Source organism: Cryptomeria japonica, chromosome 9 (assembly GCF_030272615.1).
Source record: "Cryptomeria japonica chromosome 9, Sugi_1.0, whole genome shotgun sequence".
Lineage (NCBI taxonomy): Eukaryota > Viridiplantae > Streptophyta > Pinopsida > Cupressales > Cupressaceae > Cryptomeria > Cryptomeria japonica.
Window position 1 is genome coordinate 43,371,960 of NC_081413.1, and position 13,152 is coordinate 43,385,111.

Consider the following 13,152-nt stretch of genomic DNA (forward strand, 5'->3'; position numbering starts at 1 on the left):
TGAAGAATCTCACATCCTCGACTAATAACACTCTATTTGGGATGAGTGAAAATGTGGTTTTGTCATCCGGTTCAGATGTAACTTTGGGAGTCAAAGAGTATTTTAGTGAGGGCTTCTCAACATTCTTAACAACAATGGGATCTTGGATCTTAGGCGCCATTATAGATTTCAGATAAAAGCTAACAAAGGATCCTTAGGGTTTCAGGATTTTCAAATGACTGACGCTTCACACTTAGCAAATAATAGCAACTTTATAAGATTGGTAAACTAGCTTAACAATGCATTGAGATTGATGTAACATACCTTGAATTTGCTTTGTAGGAGGTTTGATCGCCTTATATTCGCTTTGCTCTGCTCTCTCAAAAAATTGGTGAGTTGAAAATGACCGTGAAAATGTTTTTAAGTACACAATATGCCTTATCGGGATCCGTGTAGGTTAGGTCAAAAAGTTTAAAAGCACTCGGTTCCACTTAACTTTCTTTCCTTTTTCCGCTTTAACCGAGTAACCAAACTTCCTTCATTTACCAACTTGACATGCTTCCTATATTCACTGACTTGATAGGTTTCTTGTAAGGTTCTTCAAAAGACTTTGATAGAATTTCAAACTTACTATTACATCTTAATTATGTAGATTTGAATTAAGTACATAATAAAATAGGAACTGTTAAGATTTAGCCTTGAGAGAATGCAGTCCCTTCATACCTTTACCAATTAATTTAGAATAGGAGCACATAACTCGGTAGGTAAGGTTTTTTCTTCATTTGACACAATTTCTTTCTTTTTCCAAATCATCTTTAATTTGTCTTTTATTTCCTCAGTGTCTTTTCTAGGTTGATCTCTACAATCTCCAACTAAGTGTCCAACTTTGTGACAATGAAAACATGTCATACCAGGATTTCTCCATGATCTTCAATTGTACATCCCAAACCTTATAAAACAGTTGGCACTTATATGTCCATATCTTCCACAACATTCACACCATATCCTTGTATTGTAATCCCATGGTACTGCAGAATAATGTCTATAAGGATTTGTGTGAGTTCAGTAACCTCTAGCATTTGCTCGGTGTGCAGACCACATATAGTTCTTTTGCTTAAGCCAACACTTCTTGGTACTATGTCCATATCTATTGCAATTTTTACAAAACCCTTTGAATTTTGCCTTCTGATAATTGTTTATAGACTTTTTCCTACATTGTTTAGATGTGTGACCATATTTATTTCAATTATAACAATAACCTTTGGACTTAGTGACATTCAGTTGCTTACCTTTTCTGATTTGGCACATGTTGGCAGTGTGACCTTGATTTCCACAATAGTTGCAAATAGGCTTCATTCTTTTGATGTTATTCTTGTTTCCAGCTTGCTTTGATGATTCTCCTCTCTCGGTAGTATGAATTCCCTTCTCAGAAGAGTCTTTTCCTTTGTAACCGAGTCCTACATCTTTGTTGGGTCTTCTTGTATTCAGTTGCTCATCCAACATCTTTGATGCTTCATAACTCTTCTTCAATGTTTCTTTGGATTTCTTTTCTGTTTCAATTTCATCGGTCAACCTTGATACTTCAAGTTTCAATGCTTGATTCTCATCATCCTTCATATTTGCTTCATGATGTGCATAACCTAGTTGATCTGACAGATTTTGTTGAATTCTAGTCAACCTTGTGATTTCATCATTCTTATCAGATACTAAGACTTCAAGTAGTTGTTTCTCTCTTTCTAGATCTCTTACTTTATCCTTGGCTTTCCTTAATGCATCAAAATTTTCAGTCATCTGTGTGCTGAAATGTTCATGTTCTCTTTTCATTGCTTTTAGTTGATCAGCTAGTGCTTTGTTCTTTTCTCTCAATACTCCAATCATTTCTTCAGTCTCTTCAGATATACTGTTCTTAGATGATGTCTCAATTTGTTCCACTAACTCTTGAGAGTCTTGCAAATCATCAAATAATCTTCTTCTCACTTTTAGATATTTTTGCAATTGACTTTGCATGTCTGCAATCACTTGATTAGCATGATCCATCTCTTCTTGCAGATACACAATCCTCCATGATTGTTTATAGCCTTCCATTAATAAGATCTTTCTCTTTAGGCAGTTAAACCCTTTTCCAAGATTCTTGCTCTGATACCAATTGTTAGGGCTAATATGGAAAGCTAATGTACTGAGAGGGGAGGGGTGAATCAGTACTCCAAAAATTTTCTTCAACAATAACTTTACTATTATGCATAAACTGAATAGTGCAGTAACATAATATAAAGCTAAAACAAATAGATAAGAATCATACATGATTCACTCCATAACACATATATTTTGGCTATGGAAAAACTCTTGGTTAGAGAGAAAAACTGCAGTGGGGATGGCACCCACAACTTCACTACTGCAATAATAAAGAGTGCTCGGTTAGAGCTACATGTTTAGCTATTTCTGATAGCTTAACCTGTTAGGAGTAACAAGATTTGTTAGATCTACCTTGCTAAAGGACTTTACAACACTTAGTCTAAATGATGCACCAGATTAGAGGCTTTACAATTTATAGACTTGATTAGAGTCTTTTACCCTGTTAAAGGTTTCTCTTACAACTTCAAAATATTACAATAAATCATTACAAATATCAGCAAATTTACATCTGGAATGTTATAGCAGATTCTATGTGCTCAGAATAGATTACCTTGCTTATAGCATACCTTGGTAACCCATATAGTAACTCAGTAAACCCTTCTATTTACTTTGTTCTTTGATTGTTCTCTAAAATCCTTCTCGATGACCTCTATGTCTCTATAATAGTCATAACACTTAGTGCTTTCACATGTCTTGCTTCATATATCTCTATATCTTCCTTTCTGTCATGCTACATGTGTATTTCTGATCTTACTCCATGTTGTATAAATAGATCTCTTATGACAGTGATCCTTTCATTGCTTTGATCTTACAAACATGTTTTATCAAATGAATAACCATGCAAAATACTTCATTGGTTAGATGACGTCAAAATTATACACAATCTTAAAGTGCAATTTCCAATATGATAACGGTTAGATGTTCCTTGATCTTGTAACATGTTTTCATATGTATGTCCATGTTCAATGAATTTGGTAACATGTTTCACTCGGTGTATATCAACTCAGTGTGTCATCTTTGCTGCTCGGTAGACATGGAATGACACTCGGTAGATAGTTCAGTGTATACTACATTCTGAGACTACTTTCTTCAATAACTGACTAGACTGTTCATACCGACTAAATATTTCAGTAGAGCTAACCAACTAGACTATATAGAATAACTTTGAATATAAAAACTAATGGCAACTTGATAAGTAGTAACACTTCATTCTTTTCCTCTTCCTTCTTCTTCTCTTCCTCTTGTTTCTTATTTTCCTATTCTCTTCTCTTCTTCTCCTCTTCTTTCTTTTCCTCTTCCTTCTTCTTCTTCTCTTCTTCTTTTCTCTTATCCTCTTCCTCTTTCCTCTTTTCCTCCTTTTATCTCTTATCCTCTTCCTCTTTCCTCTTTTCCTCCTTTTGTCTCTTATCCTCTTCCTCTTTCCTCTTTTCCTCTTCTTTTCTCTTATCCTCTTCATCTACCTGTTTCTTCTTTTGTACTTCCTGTTGCTTCTTTTCTTCTTCTACCTGCTTCTCCTATCCTGTTCCTTCTAATGGTGTACCCTGAGTAACATTTTCACCATCTAAGGAATCAACATCAATGGGGTCCATTTGTTCTATGACCAGTTCTCCTTCACTATCATATACTTCATCCGATTTGCCAGTTTCCAGTTCTTGCTCAACTTTCCTGTTGGCTTCAGCCACTTGATGCATCTTTAGAGCTTCTTGAGAATGAGTATGTGTATCTTTTATCACTTCATGAACCTTTTCTTCTAGTAATAGGAGTCTTCTTCTTCTTATGAAGAAGAGGCCTCTGTATTTATTCATAAATTTGAAAAGTTTTGAATTTGATACATCAAGAAAATATTGAGCAAATATTTCCTCCCTCATTTCCTATTCCTTTTCTATGGCAATGCACCATTTGTTGTCTAAAGAATTATACAAAGAATCTGGTGTCTCAGATCTAATTTTGAAGGCGACCGATCATTAACACACAAATACTTAATGATTTCTTGTTCAACTTATTCCTTTTCATTATCATTGAAGTCATCAAAACAATCAATCAAATCATTTAACAATTTTCTCTTAATATTCTTTATAGTTCTTTGACAATGTGTCAAAGATTTGTAAGAAGAAATATCAATATTTACTGGTGCAGATGTTGCCAGTTCATTCTTTGTCTTTTTCTTCATTTGCCTAGTCTTCTTAGGTGGTTCTTCTGACATAGTTTCTTCTGAGTCCGATGTATTTCTTTTCATCTTCTACTTCCTCTCAAAGACTTTGGTAGGTGTAGCTTCTGGTTTCTTCTTAGTTGGTGACCACTTGGTCACTTTAGGACTGGCTGTAGTAAATGGTGTCGATGCTGAAGGCACTGCCTTTCCTTTCTTTTTTGAGGGTTCTTCAACCAGTGTAACCCTTTCCAAATAGGTGTCGGTTCTCTTTGCCTTAGGATCAAGGGGTGAGGTGATTAGGGTAGAAGCATACCCATCTGACATATCATACATTACCTCATAGCCCATAGGTTCCACTTCTTCCTATTTGGGCTCAATAGCCTCCATTATGCATTCATCCACTTTGATGTTGAAGCTGATGTCTTCCTCATACTTTTTGACTATATCACCAAATATTCTTACCCTTTGGTTCATTTTGCATCTGAACTCATCAAAGTATTTGTTCAGCACTTCTGGATAGCTGGTTCCAACCACTTGTAGACTTTCCTTGATTTGTTTTGTCACCGATTGGTCAGCAGACCACTGAATGTCACCTAATCCTAGAAAGTAGCCTTGGAAGTAAAAGAACAACCCAACCAGCAGTTGTCCAAAATTAAATCTTAGTGCATTGTCCTGTTTGATAGAATTAAGATTCAACAGAAGTTGTCTTTGCATACAAGCACATAGATCAAATGATGCATCTTCCTTGATCATACTGTAAGCGGCATTTACCACTGCAACAGAGACATAAATAATTCTACTAGCAGAGAACGTCTGGTAACCTATCACCATGCAGGCATACTTGACCAGATCATCCTTGATTGAGTTGATGATCATTCCACGTGAGTCGCTGACTGAATCAGTGAGCTTGGATATTATAGTCTTGTTGACCTTCCCTAGGGCTGGCACTTCCCCTGTGTTACAGAAACTGGTAATGGCATGAATTGCTTCTGGTGTGATATCATGCATCCGCTCTAGGTACATCTTATCACCATGTACCCTGCTTAGAATAATGCGAATGTGATCATCCAAAAATTATTCAAGAAAATAAATTGCATTGTGAAGTTTCTTCTTTTCCAGAATGATGAATTCCGGTTTAATCTTCTTATCCTTTCTGTAGAACAAGCTCAGCTGGGATTAGATCACAAGAGACCCTAGGTCTTCGATTTTGTAGTCTATGTAATCAGAAATGCCTTCTTCCACTATAACACCAGCAGGTACTTGAGACAGGGCATTATATTTTGACTTTCATTGAATGAAGTCCATAGAATCAAAAGGTGCACTAGAGCTATCAAATGATGCGGAAGCCATGATAAATGGAGAATTATGAAAAAAAATACCTTCGTAGATCAAAATTTAGGGCTTTGAAATTTTAACTTCACCACACACTCCTTTGGTTATTGAAATACCGCTTTGCATTCTACACTTCTTCAACAGATGATAGCTTCAGATTCTTCTCCAGGTTTTTGATAAATTCCTTGAATCGCAATGTAACTCGCTTTTCTTCACTCTGCACTTGAAAACTTCTTTTCTTGAGAAAATGATAGTGAGAAATGATTTGAAAATTCCTTTTAAACAGGTTATCCACCTACCATAATAAATGCTCCATTATTAGAGTGTAAACCCTAATTTTGCTTTTACCATTTTCGGTCTTCTGCCGACTAACAGGTATCTCATACCGGTTAAGGTCTTTTATCGGTGTCAACCAGGGGTTCGAGATATTTCACCATGTGCTCCCCCTAAGCTTTTTGTAGCTTAGTTTGCCGGTTCCAAAATTTCCACCCTAGGTGCAAAAACCGGTTCTTCTTGCAACACTCCTGGTTTCTTTTTCTAGGTTTTGTTCATATCTGCTTGAACAGTTTCAATATCAATCTTTCCTTTCGAAGTGACCGGTATGTCATCTGATATGTTCTTTCTTGTTCTGCAGAATCTAGCAATGTGACCTGATTTGTTACAATGATAGCAGACCATTCTAGGTGCTCTGCATGGTCCGTTATTCATGTTACCGTTCTTCCTCATGCATGTTTCAGCAGTGTGACCATGACAATGACAGATCAAACAGTTTTCTTTCCATCCGGTTGCCGCTTGATAGCCACTGCTTCCTGACTGATGATTAAAGGTATTAAACCAGTTGGAATTTCGTTTCACAAAAGGTTCTGGACCAACTCCTTGAGTCCTCTGAGGATATCTTCCAGTGTTGTACATAACAGACTTGCATTCAAATGCTCTATGCCCAAACTTGTTGCATGCATAACAATTACCATTGAACTTATTGGATCTAGGTACTTTGTTTATAAAGTAAGGAAAATTATTGTAGGCTTTGCTCCTACACACATTAGCAGTATGTCCTTCTTTAAGATAGTTAAAGAAAACAGGTTTGAACTTTTTCTTACCTTACCTTTGAATGTCGGTTGCTTTTTTGATGCTTCACCATTTGCACTAGAGGTCTCACCTTTCTCATGACCAGAGTAACCAATTTCATCAGTATTCTTGATAGGTTTGGCTGATTCAAGCTTTTTCTCTAGCTTAATAGTACTCTTGTTGAACTTAGCAAGTATTTCCTTTGACTCAGAGAGTTCTTTGGAAATGGTAGCATTTGTTTTCGTCAAGTTTGCATTCTCAAAGATGGCTATGTTCAGTGATCCTTGCATGTCTTCCTTTTCCACTTTGCTCGCATGGAGTTGAGCGGTTAGGGCACTGATTTCTTGTTTTAATTTGGAGATCTCATGATCTTTGTCTTTTACAAGATCTTCAAATTTCCTTTGGTTCTCAAGCTCTTGACACATTCGGATAGTCAGTCCTTCCAACTCCTTTCTTAGGTTGGAATTGGATTCATTTAGCTTTTCTACTTCTTGAATTAGGGCATCGATGTCCACTTCATCAAAGGAACTATTTTTAGTTAGCTCCATCAGTTTTTCAGCATATTCTCTCCTTTTTGCCTGAGAGGACTTATATTTGACCATAAGTTCATCATAGGCTTGCTCAGACTGAGTGAGCCGATGAGTAAGTTCCCTCACAGTGTATTCCCCTATATCTCTTTCCAAGTGGTTAAACTTATAGAAAGGTTGGCTCTGATACCAATTGATGGATACTAAGAGGGGGGGTGAATTAGTATGCCAAAAATTATTGTACTTAAACACTTTACTAGTCTAGCAGTAAACTGATAAAATAGTTTAGCAAACAAACTAGTTAGCACACATGCAAACCAAATAGAAAATAATACATTCACCCAAAGAAGCACAATCACCATAACACAAGATATTTTGACATGGAAACCCAAATGGGAATAACAACAGTGAGATGAGACTCACAAGTAACTATCTACAGAATAGGAACCAAATCGGTTAAGGTCATACAATGCTCTTTACCAGAACAGATCTTGTTAAGAATCTCAATCTCTATTAGGAGATAGGTCTGATTAAAAACTACCTTGCTAGAGGATTTTAGATCCATAGCTATGAACCACCTTGTTAGAGGATTTACAAAAGGCATTTTGGGCTTACCCGGTTAAGGGCCTCAGACTTGTCGAATATGTGAGTAATAAACAAGTGAGTGATCTAGCAAATAGCATAGATTGCTTGGCTAGATCCTTGATAGCTCATTTCTAATGCATTCTACCATTACTATAGTCTACAACACATTCATACTCTACCTTTTCTCACATACATGAACTTCTCTTCTATAATCTCACTTAAAAAAACTCATCAACCACCTTAAACCCTAGCAACAACCTAAAACCCTAGACATGATGTCCTTATAAAGGAATCTGATTTCATGTCTGTCCAATAGGATTACAATATAATTTCCTAGGTTCAATGCATCTATACATAATTGGTAGCATGACACAAAAATCACCGCCAGAGTGTTAGCACCGCAAAACAATCGGTGGATGGTAACTCATCGCAAAATGTCGGTCGGTAACTCATCACAGAGTATTACCAGTTCAAACAAAATACCGGTTTAAGCAACATACTGGTTGCTGGTTTGACAAAATGAAGACTGGGAAATATGAGTTGTGTGGCTTCATTCTTTCATACCACTTGAGATCCTCGAACCGCTTGGGGTCTTCATACTACTTCAGACCGGTAAACACTTTCTACAAAACACTGATAGTTTAAAGACTATAATACATCATACCAGTTGGAACAAATACCAATTGATCTTTAACTCATACATACAAAAGGTGATATCAAATCAAGTGTGTGTCCATCAATGACAATCACAGCATCAATCATCAAAAATGCCAACTTAGATATCCGATTTGCATAGGTAATTACTAGGCCAAGGTGTACTGACACCCAGGCCAAGAAAAAAAGTCAATACTGATTTTTCATGTTTTTAGGCGAGTGAGGAAGGCTATTTTTTTCACATCGCCACTTTTTGGCCCCCCTTGATCCTACACTAACCCTATCATAAGGGGCCTTGTGTGGTCCTAAGGGGTCACCCATGTGTTAGAACACATGCGTGACCCCTTAGGACCACATAAGATAGTCCCTTTTGACACCATTTGGTCTTATATGGTCCTAATAGGTCCTAAGGGGTACACATGTGTCATAAGGGGCCTTGTGAGGTCCTAAGGGGTCACCCATGTGTTAGAACACATGCGTGACCCCTCAGTACCACATGAGACCCCTTGCGACATGCCATTTGGTCTTATGTGGTCCTAAACAGTCCTAAGGGGTACACGTGTTTTAAAGGGGCTTGTGTGGTCCTAAGGGGTCACCCATGTGTTAGAACACATGGGTGACCCCTTAGGACCACATAAGACCCCTTTCAACACTATTTGGTCTTATGTGGTCCTAATAGGTCCTAAGGGGTGCACATGTGTTGTAAGGGGCCTTGTGTAGTGCTAAGACCCTTAGGGCCACATAAGACCCCTTGCAACACCATTTGGTGTTATGTGGTCCTAATAGGTCCTAAGTGGTACAGATGTGTCGTAAGGGGCCTTGCATGGTCCTAAGGGGTCACTTGTTGGCATTTTTTATGTTTATGTTCTGATTGTCATTGATAGACACACACTTGCATTGAGATCCCCTTTATATGTATGAGTTAGAGCACAACTGGTATTTGTTCTAGCCGGTATGTTGTATTATAGTCTTTAGACTATTGGTGTTTTGTAGAATGTGTTTCTTGGTCTGAAGTGGCATGTTGACCCCAAGCGATTCGTGGATCCCAAGCAATACGAGGGATTAAAGTGGCATAACACATTTTTACTAGTCTTCATTTTTGTCAAACCGACAACTGGCATTTTATATGAACCGGTAATACTCTGTGATGAGTTACCAACCGACATTTTGTGATGAGTTACCATCCACCGATTGTTTAACGGTGCTAACACCTTAATGGTTCTTTTTGTGTCATGGTACCAAGTATGTCCAGGTTCATTGAACCTAGGAAATTGTTATATAATCCTATTAGACCGACATGAAATTAGATTCCTTTATAAGGACATCATGTCTAGGGTTTTAGGTTGTTGATGTGGTTATAGAAAAAGTTTATGTTGTTACTAGGGTTTAAGGTGGTTGAGGAGTTGGAGAGAATATGAATGTGTAGCAGACTGAAGTAATGCTGGAGTGCATTAGGAATGAGCTATCAAGGATCTAACTGAGCAGTCTGTGCTACTAGCTAGATCAAACACTTGTTGATTACTCACATCTTTGACAAGTCTGTAGCCCTTAACCGGGTAGGCCCAAAAGCCTTTTATAAATCCTCTAACAAGGTGATTCACATCTGTGGATCTAAAATCTTCTAGCAAGGTAGTCTTTAATCAGACTTATCTCCTAACAGAGATTGAGATTCCTAATAGGATCTGTTCTGGTAAAGAACATTATAAGACCTTAACTGGTCTGGTTCCTATTCTGGAGATAGTTACTTGTGAGTTCCATCTCATCATGGTTTTTCCCATTTGGGTTTCCATGTCAAAATCTCTAGTGTTATGGTGTTTTTTCTTTTGTGGGTGAATGCATTATTAGCTATTTGGTCTGCATGTGTGTTAACCGGTTTGCCTACTAAATTGTTTTACTGATTTACTATTAGTCTTGCAAAGTGTTTAAGTGCAGAGATTTTTGGCATACTAACTCACCCCCCCCCCTCTTAGTATTCATCATCACCCATGTGTTAGAACACATGTGTGACCCCTTAGGACCACATAAGACCCCTTGAGACACCATTTCATCTTATGTTATCCTAATAGGTGCTAAGGGGTGCACATGTGTCGTAAGGGGCCCTGTGTGGTCCTAAGGGGTTGCCCATGTGTTAGAACACATGCATGATCTTAAGCTAATTTTTAGCCAGGCATAGGAGATGTTATCTTTGCAGTTCAATCACTTCTTTGGATTGTAGTATGGATTTATATGTAGTCAATGAAACTCCTTTTGTGATGAGTAGCGTGCTCTAGGTTGTTGGCCTTCCTACAAGTGCAGGCCCCTCAATTGTAATTCACATTTTTACTACATAAGTATTATCTGATCATGGGTAGAATTCCCACCATGGTTTTTCCCTTTACCTGGGTTTCCACATATAAATCTTGGTGTCATGTGGAGGGTATTTATTCTTTGATTATTGTTTATACTTAATTGATTTAACTGCTATTCTTGTATTTGGCTTAAGCATTTCGGTATTAATGTTTTGGGTTTTGGTATTAAAGTTTGATTACTAAATGTTCTTATAATTTGTGACAACTGATTCACACCCCCCCCCCTTAGTTTCCTTCTGGTTATTTGAATGGTCTAACAACTGGTATCAGAGAATTGGTCCTCTCTACAGAAAACTTAACCGCTTGAGGAAAGATCCTATGGCAACTAACAGTTCAAGTTCATCCAACTCTTCTGGAGCTATCTTTCTGAGAGATATTCCTATTCTTGATGGACCAAATTACACAATATGGAAGATTCAAATGGAGACTCATCTGAGATGTATTGGTAAGGAGATTTGAGAGATCAAACAGAATGGTGTTACACCTCATAATCCAGCATCTAGAAATCCTCCTCTTGCAAACTTGGATAAAGAGCTTGAGAATGATTGTTGAGAAAGAGAAACCCTCTTGTGGGCACTTTTTGATAAAAAAATAATGAGATTAATTGGAAAATCATCTAGAAAGGCTATATGGGATAAGTTGTGGTGCAGAGGCACCTAAGCACACAAGCATACCAGGAGGTCAAAAGTCATAATATGAGAAATTTTATTGTGTTTGAGTCATTCATAATGTATTAAGGTTATTTCAGTCCATTGAATCATAATATGTAAGGATAAATAATCCATTTTGTCAAAAGATATCATATTTGGTCCATCTTGAAGTGTTAAAAGGGTCCATGTAAGGGTTAGAGTCATTTATGTCAAAAATGCAAAAATTGTAAAAATTGCAAAGCTACAACATTGCCAAAAAGTCCAACAAAAGTGTAAGAATGAAATCCATTGGTCATGAGGTGGTTAGAGTAGTTAGGAACAAGTTAAAAATAGTTTATAAAACCATGTTTGGTCAAAATCAAGGGGGTCAAGCAGTTTGGAGGGGATTTGACAAAGATTATCCATCAAACCCTCAAACTGTCAGAAGGTGACCCTACTATTAAAATTGCAAAAATTGATAGTTAGTGGGTGAGATATGAGAACCTGAAGATGGAAGAAGATGAAAGTATTACTACATTCATGGAAAGAGTTAATGAGATTTTTATGGGAATTCAATGTTGTGGTGGATCTCTAAGTGAAGATCAAATTGTTTCTAAAGTTTTAAGAGCCCTACCACCGACTTACAAGATGAAGGCTACTACTATTACTGAATTGAGGACAATGGCTAATACATCTGTCAACAATGATACCTTGGTTGGAAAATTATCTTCTTTTGAGCTTGAAGAATTTAGACCTTCTAGAGCTATGAAATCTGAACCCACTTTTCATGCATCTACATCATCAATCGGTAAGCAAGATTGGAAAGCTTTGTATGCAAATTGGAAGATATGAAGAGAGAAGATGAAGAGTTTGAGCAACTTTAAGCCCTATTTTATAGAAGAGTACCTAAAGGACTGATAGGAAGTAATTATGAAGGAAAAGCACCTTTTAAATGTTTTGCATGTAATAAGATTTGTCATTTTGCATCTAGATGTCCTGAAAGAAATTCAAGATTTTAAGAAAGAGTTAGGAGATCTTTTAAGCCTAACCCTGGATATCAGAACAAGAATAAGTACTATAAAAATAGAGACAAATAATGCTACATAGTGGATGAGGAAGGCATTACTGATTATGATGATGAACCGATAGAAGATTCTGCTAGTGGTTTCAACAATGGGAAGGAATGGGTGTTCTTGGATATCAACAAAGATGTTCCGGCACTGGAAGAGATTGTACCGAAAGAGAAGGAACTTGCTGCTAAAATTGAAGACAAGGATGAATGGGTAATTGACACTGGTTGTTCACATCATATGACTGGAGATAAAGGGAAGTTTCTATCTTTGCAAGAATATGATGTCAATCTAGTTAGATTTGTAAATGACAAAGAATGTATGATCAAAGGAAAAGGAACTATATCACTAGATGGTAAAAACAATACTGATAATTTTTATTATGTTGAATGTTTAAGGCATAATCTTTTGAGTGTAGGACATTTGGTGGGTAAGGGATTTCAGATACAGTTCAAGGATGGGAAATGCAAAATCATTAACAAATATGGTTTGGAGATTGTGACCGGTACACAGACAATAGATAATATATTTCATTTGAATTCCAATGAAAGTACATGTTTGATTACACAAATTGATGAGAATTGGCTATGGCATAAGAGGCTATGTCATGTGAATTTTGATTGCATTGTGAAGATCGGTTCAACTAAGGCAGTTAGAGATATACCTAAAATTGTGAAG